We start from the raw sequence: 7,661 nt of genomic DNA, 5'->3' as shown, positions 1-7,661 counted from the left end.
GTGGAGCACGTGTCGGAGTTGAAGATGATTTAGATGACATGATTCGAACCCTTGGACCAGAGATTTTACTAAATAGCCCGAAAGGTCTAGAAAATTTGGAAAGAGTGACAAAAGCATCGAAGGAGACTGTGTATGGTGTTGAAAAGGGTTGTCCGACACATTGGACATTGCTACGTTTCGTGCTTGAGCTGCTCATCCTGAAGGCTAAGTACGGCTGGTCAGACTGTAGTTTCAATGATCTATTGCATCTCCTGTCATGGGTGCTGCCACAACCAAACTCAGTTCCCGCCAACACATACCAAACGAAGAAGATCATAAGTCCATTGACAATGGGGGTTGAAAAAATACATGCATGCCCCAACCACTGTATACTTTTTCGTGGTGAAACGTTCAAGTCATTGGATAAATGTCCCTGGTGTGGGGCCAGCCGGTACAAGAACAATGACCTTTACGGTGGGGACGAACCATCCACGGGGAAAAAGAGGAATAAGAATGGTACAAAAAAGGTGGTACAAGAATCTCAGCCCCAGAGGACACTCCATTAGGCAACGATGCAAAGCAGAGAAGAATTCCTGCCCTGGTAATATGGTACCTGCCAGTGACCGACCGCTTGAGACGTATGTTCCTAAACCCTAAAGAAGCCGCACTCATGACATGGTGGGATGATGAGCACAAGGTGGATGATGATAAGATTGCACACCTGGCTGATTGTAGTCAGTGGCAAAGGTTTGATGAGAAGCACAAAGAATTCAGCGATGACCCAAGGAATGTACGGTTTGGCCTGAGCACCGATGGAATGAATCCCTTCAATGAGAGGATGAGCAACCACAGCACATGGCCAGTGATCTTGACCATGTACAACATCCCAACATGGTTGTGTCAGAAGAGAAAGTACCTTCTCCTCACTATTCTTATTTCTGGCCCTAAACAACCAGGCATTGATATAGACGTGTTCCTCGAGCCCTTGATGCAAGAAATGGAGAGACTATGGAGGCATGGGGAGTAGATGTACGATGCGTTCCGAAAGGAGGACTTCATATGTAGAGCAATAATATTTGTTACTACCAATGATTACCCCGCGTTGTTTGCTTTGTCTGGATAGATCAAAGGGAAGACGGGATGCTTGGTTTGCTTGGATGGTACTACATGGGTATACCTGGATGCATCCAAGAAGATAGTTTACCTAAGGAACCAACGCTTCTTAAAGACAAGTCACAAGTACTGCAGCAAATTGTTCTTTAGATTTTATGACAACGCCCTGGAGATTGAACCCCCTCCGGAGAGACGTCATAACGGAGAACATGTGTACAGAATGGTGAAAAATATACGCGTCATCTATGGAAAGAAGAATCCAGATGGGACGAACAGAGATAGAAGCACACCTCCTATCGAAGGCGTACCTTTCAAGAAACAATCGATCTTCTTTCAGTATCTGCCTTATTGGCTAGACTTGGAGGTCCCCCATGCCATTGATGCTATGCACGTACAGAAGAATGTCTTTGAGAGTCTCATTGCTACCTTGATGGACACAGGCAAGTCAAAGGATGGTCTAAAAGCACGGAAAGACATGGTGCAGCTAAACATGATGCCACAGCTTCACCCGGTACCTAAGGCTAATGGAAAATACACTCTGTCCGCGGCGTGCTTCAACCTAACACCAGACGAGAAGAGAGCTATATGCACTTTCCTGAGGGGGATCAAAGTCCCGACTGGGTTTTCAGCAAATGTGAAGAAGCTAGTGTCGATGAAGGACTTGTCAATAACACACTGCAAGACTCACGATTGCCATGTGATGCTGACAGTGTTTCTACCTATTGCAATCAGGGCTATAAAGCCAGAGTTCTTGAAAATGGCCATCACCCGCATGTGCTACTTCTTTTCGAAGATCTCACAGAAGACGATTGGCAAGGAAGAGCTGAGTGACCTACATGAATTTGTGGTGGAGACACAAAACCAACTGGAGATGTGTTTACCTCCTGCTTTTTTTGATATAATGCCACATCTCATGATTCACATGGTTCATCAGATACAGGCGCTTGGCCCTTGCTACTTGCATGAAATGTGGTCCTATGAGCGGTTCATGTCGGTTTTAAGTCGATACGTGCATAATCGAGCATACCCAGAGGGCTCCATGATAGAGGGTTACAGTACTGAAGAAGTCGTCGAGTGCTGTCAAGAGTACCTAAAAGTACAGAAAGGGATTGGTAAACCCGATTCTCGTCACAAGGGTAGGCTGGCTGGGAAGGGCACCAGTGGTAGAAAAGTGTTCATCGACCATGATTACAAAGAGGTGAGTCGGGCGCATTACAGTGTCTTGCAGAGTACACAACTGATGCAACCATATATTGATGAACACTTGGCTATCATTATGGTGGAGAGAAATGGCCGTTCGGATGATTGGGTCATGAAACAGCACAAGCAACGACTAACTATATGGTTGAAGGACCAAAACATACCGCCTGGAGAAACCATAGACTCTATTACCATCAGTAGGTTGGCGGAGGGGCATTTTATGCATGTGTGTGAGACTACCCTTTGCAACATCCAGATGACTCTATTTGAACATCCACTCTATTGCAACATCCAGAAGTCATTTAGAGTTCATAATGAGACACTAATTTGACTTGGTCAAACTTGCTCAAATGAGACACTAAATGACCTCAGATGAAAAAACTCTGAATAACAAGGTTGTTCATCTCATCAAGATCTACAATCCTTACATAGCTTATTTTCCCATTTGAGAAAGTTTTATCAAACACTAGTCACAAATTCTTGAATCTCATATAGACTTTCTAAAACTATGTCACACACTTGTGAAATTTGATCTATATTTTGTTCAGACTTTCTCAAATGAAAAAATGGAATATATAAGGATTGCAGATCTTGATGAGATGAACAAACTTGGTATTCAAAACTTTTCAATTTGAGATAACCTAGGGTTCCGAAAACTAGTTTGTAGGCGTCGAAATTTAAAAATCACAAATTTGAACCATCCAAACTTTCTCAAATGAAAAGTTGACCAAAACAACAATTGTAGATCTTGCTGAGATGATCAAACTTGGTATTCAAAACTTTTCAATTTGAAGTTATTTAGAGTTCATAATACTAGAGTCAAAGTGTTGTTTTTTCATTTGACCAAATTTGACTTGGTCAAACTTGCTCAAATGAGACACTAAATGACCTCAGATGAAAAAACTCTGAATAACAAGGTTGTTCATCTCATCAAGATCTACAATCCTTACATAGCTTATTTTCCCATTTGAGAAAGTTTTATCAAACACTAGTCACAAATTCTTGAATCTCATATAGACTTTCTAAAACTATGTCACACACTTGTGAAATTTGATCTATATTTTGTTCAGACTTTCTCAAATGAAAAAATGGAATATATAAGGATTGCAGATCTTGATGAGATGAACAAACTTGGTATTCAAAACTTTTCAATTTGAGATAACCTAGGGTTCCGAAAACTAGTTTGTAGGCGTCGAAATTTAAAAATCACAAATTTGAACCATCCAAACTTTCTCAAATGAAAAGTTGACCAAAACAACAATTGTAGATCTTGCTGAGATGATCAAACTTGGTATTCAAAACTTTTCAATTTGAAGTTATTTAGAGTTCATAATACTAGAGTCAAAGTGTTGTTTTTTCATTTGACCAAATTTGACTTGGTCAAACTTGCTCAAATGAGACACTAAATGACCTCAGATGAAAAAACTCTGAATAACAAGGTTGTTCATCTCATCAAGATCTACAATCCTTACATAGCTTATTTTCCCATTTGAGAAAGTTTTATCAAACACTAGTCACAAATTCTTGAATCTCATATAGACTTTCTGAAACTATGTCACACACTTGTGAAATTTGATCTACATTTTGTTCAAACTTTCTCAAATGAAAAAATGGACTATATAAGGATTGTAGATCTTGATGATATGAACAAACTTCGTATTCAAAACTTTTCAATTTGAGATAACCTAGGGTTCCGAAAACTAGTTTGTAGGCGTCGAAATTTAAAAATCACAAATTTGAACCGTCCAAACTTTCTCAAATGGAAAGTTGACCAAAACAACAATTGTAGATCTTGCTGAGATGATCAAACTTGGTATTCAAAACTTTTCAATTTGAAGTTATTTAGAGTTCATAATACTAGAGTCAAAGTGTTGTTTTTTCATTTGACCAAATTTGACTTGGTCAAACTTGCTCAAATGAGACACTAAATGACCTCAGATGAAAAAACTCTGAATAACAAGGTTGTTCATCTCATCAAGATCTACAATCCTTACATAGCTTATTTTCCCATTTGAGAAAGTTTTATCAAACACTAGTCACCTAAACTGCAGCTATCCACTATCTTAAAATGTCTGTTGTTCAATGAAAGTTGAATCTGTCCTTGTAACTATGAGCTAGCTGCTGCTATTGGCTCATTTCTGCTGGTGGTACCTAGTAGTTGATGGTCTGAATGATCATTTGGTGTTTAGGTCACCATTCAACAACCATGTTTTTCCTTTATCTTCCACTAGCAACTCTATGAAAATATTTGGTGTTTAGGTCACCATTCAACAACCATGTTTCATGGGATCTGTTATACCAATATAGCTCTTCTTGTTTAAGAAGTCTAAGATTTTCACTGATAATCCAGGTTTTCCTTTGCCACTGGTCTGTAGAAAGAGAGTTTGTTTCCTCTAAATTTTCAAGAGTAATCAATTCTTCTTGAAGTTCTTTCCTAAGCTTTCTAAGTTCCCCCTGAAGATTGAGCCCCCACCCTTTAAACTATTGCTTCATCAGTTTAAATGACCTGTCTTTAAGAGTACTGAAATGCATAAAAGAACATTTGATTTGTGTGCTTAAAAAATTCCTGCTGGTATAGTTTTGGTTAGAAAAATGTTTTCATGCTTTAAATGATCTTTTATGTGAACCTAGATAATATAAAAGTTGTAGATAATTTAAGTATCTCTGTTGTCCTAAAAATTTCATGATTTTATCCTATCTTTGCTGGTGTGTTGTACAGTTCTGAGATTTTGTATAATTCGACCATGTGGCTGCTGCTACTTGCTACTCCTAAGTGGCTGCTGCTCTTACTCTACTACTACCACTCCTTCTCTATTTTTTTGCTTATATACTGCTGGTGTGTAGTGGCTGCTGCTGCTACTACTACTACTACTCCTCCTCCTCCTCCTACTCCTCTTACTACTCCTACTACTCCTCCTCTTACTACTCCTACTACTCCTCTTACTACTCGCTACTCCTAAGTGGCTGCTGCTCTTACTCTACTACTACCACTCCTTCTCTATTTTTTTGCTTATATACTGCTGGTGTGTAGTGGCTGCTGCTCTTACTACTATTACTACTACTACTACTACTCCTACCACTACTACTCCTCCTCCTCGTCCTCCTCCTACTACTCCTCTTACTACTCCTACTACTACTCCTCTTACTACTCCTCCTCTTACTATTCCTACTACTCCTCTTACTACTCGCTACTCCTAAGTGGCTGCTGCTCTTACTCTACTACTACCACTCTACTGCTACACTTACTCTACTCTACTACTTTCTACTTACTACTACTACTTGCTACTCCTAAGTGGCTGCTGTTCTTACTCTACTACTACCACTCCTTCTCTGTTTTTTTTGCTTATATACTGCTAGTGTGTAGTGGCTGCTGCTACTACTACTACTACTACTACTACTACTACTACTACTACTACTACTACTACTACTACTACTACTACTACTACTACTACTACTACTACTCCTCCTACTCCTCTTACTCCTCCTACTCCTCCTCCTCTTACTACTACCACTCCTTCTCTATTTTTTTGCTTATGCTGGTGTGTAGTGGCTGTTGCTACTACTACTACTTAACTACTACTACTCCTACCACTACTCCTACTAGTACTCCTCCTGCTCCTACTCCTCCTCCTCCTTCTACTCCTCCTCCTCTTACTACTCCTCCCTCTACTTGCTACTCCTACTGCTGCTCTTCTTTCATTGATGCTCCTACTACTACTCCTAAGTGGCTGCTTCTCTTACTCTACTACTACCACTCTACTGCTACACTTACTCTACTCTACTACTTTCTACTTACTACTACTACTTGCTACTCCTAAGTGGCTACTGCTCTTACTCTACTACTACCACTCCTCTATTTTTTTGCTTATATACTGCTGGTGTGTAGTGGCTGCTGCTGCTACTACTGCTACTACTACTCCTACCACTACTCCTACTACTAATCCTCTTACTACTCCTACTCCTCCTCTTACTACTACTACTACTACTCCTCTTACTACTCCTACTACTCCTCTTACTACTTGCTACTCCTAAGTGGCTGCTGCTCTTACTCTACTACTACCACTCTACTGCTACACTTACTCTACTCTACTACTTTCTACTTACTACTACTACTTGCTACTTCTAGCTACTAACTGTTGGCTGCTATTGCTTTTTTTGCCAAATCTCCCAGGACTCGCCCAGGACTTGTTGTCCTGTATTTTTCCATCAGCTGCTGCACTATGTTTGTTAAGCAGCAATTGCTTTTTTTTGCCAAATCTCCCCTCTCCTCTCCTCTCCTTTGTTTTGCCGATGATGAAATTGTCCAAGTCCATACATTATATGGAATATGAGCTGATGATCAAGAACTTGTGAGGAACTTGGCATCATTAGCAGCCGCCCCTACATTACCTTCTCCTCTCTTCTCTGTTATGATGCCTTGATGCTCCAAGTTCAAGATCAGATGATGATTGACATGTTTCTGAGGCCTCTACCACTGCTACTTCTCATTTTTTTATATTGTTGTTTTATAGGACTACTTTGGTTTATAGACCTTTTTGATTTCTTATACCTTCTCGCGTACCTAAAGCACACTTTCTTGCATCTTTTAGAACAAAGCGCGAAATAATGTCACGGACAACAGACCATGCAGCTCGATGCCTCGAGCATGATGAGCAGCCAACCCTTAAGAAGCAAGCACTAGAGGACCAGCTTACTCAGGAACAGTTCGATAATGAGGTAGAAAAAGATCTAGAAGTGATGCTTACTCAGGAGGAGTGTGACGAGGAGGAAGGCCCTGAAGGAGAGGCTGCTGAAGGCGAAGAAGAAGAGGATGATGAGTCAGAAGAGGGATATGAAAGTCCCGAGGATCCTTTCCCACCTGAAGCAAGAAGGAGGCCAACGGAGGAAGATTTGGACAAGGATTTTGACCCGAACGAGGAGGTAGGGAAGAAACCTTAGCTTGTAAATTTTGCTAAAGCTTTGGCTGTGTTACCTCTGCTAACACTTTGACCTGTCCTATATACAGGTCCCTCCTGAAACTCAGAAAAGACAACGTCGATGTCCGCGACATCTCGCTGGACAAGACGGAGTAGAGGAAAGGAGAGCAGAGGCAACAACCACAGAGACGGATCACGATGCCTCTGCTCCACAAACTCAAGACACAACCACGACTACCAAGCCTAAGAGGAAACAAGGGGATAGAAAAGGAAATCTATATCTAGATAAGGCTTGCTATGTGATAACGGAGGTTGGGCCAGCAGGGGAGATCCTTGAGCCGAAGGAATTAAGAGGACGATTCCGTAATGCGATCGGGGCCCTAGTAAGAGATAACTGAACCCAGCAATCCCTAACTGGAAAGAGGTACCAGAGAACATAAAGAATGCACTATG

Source organism: Miscanthus floridulus, chromosome 10 (genome assembly GCF_019320115.1).
Source record: "Miscanthus floridulus cultivar M001 chromosome 10, ASM1932011v1, whole genome shotgun sequence".
NCBI classification, from domain to species: Eukaryota; Viridiplantae; Streptophyta; class Magnoliopsida; order Poales; family Poaceae; genus Miscanthus; species Miscanthus floridulus.
Note: the sequence above shows the minus strand (reverse complement) of the source record.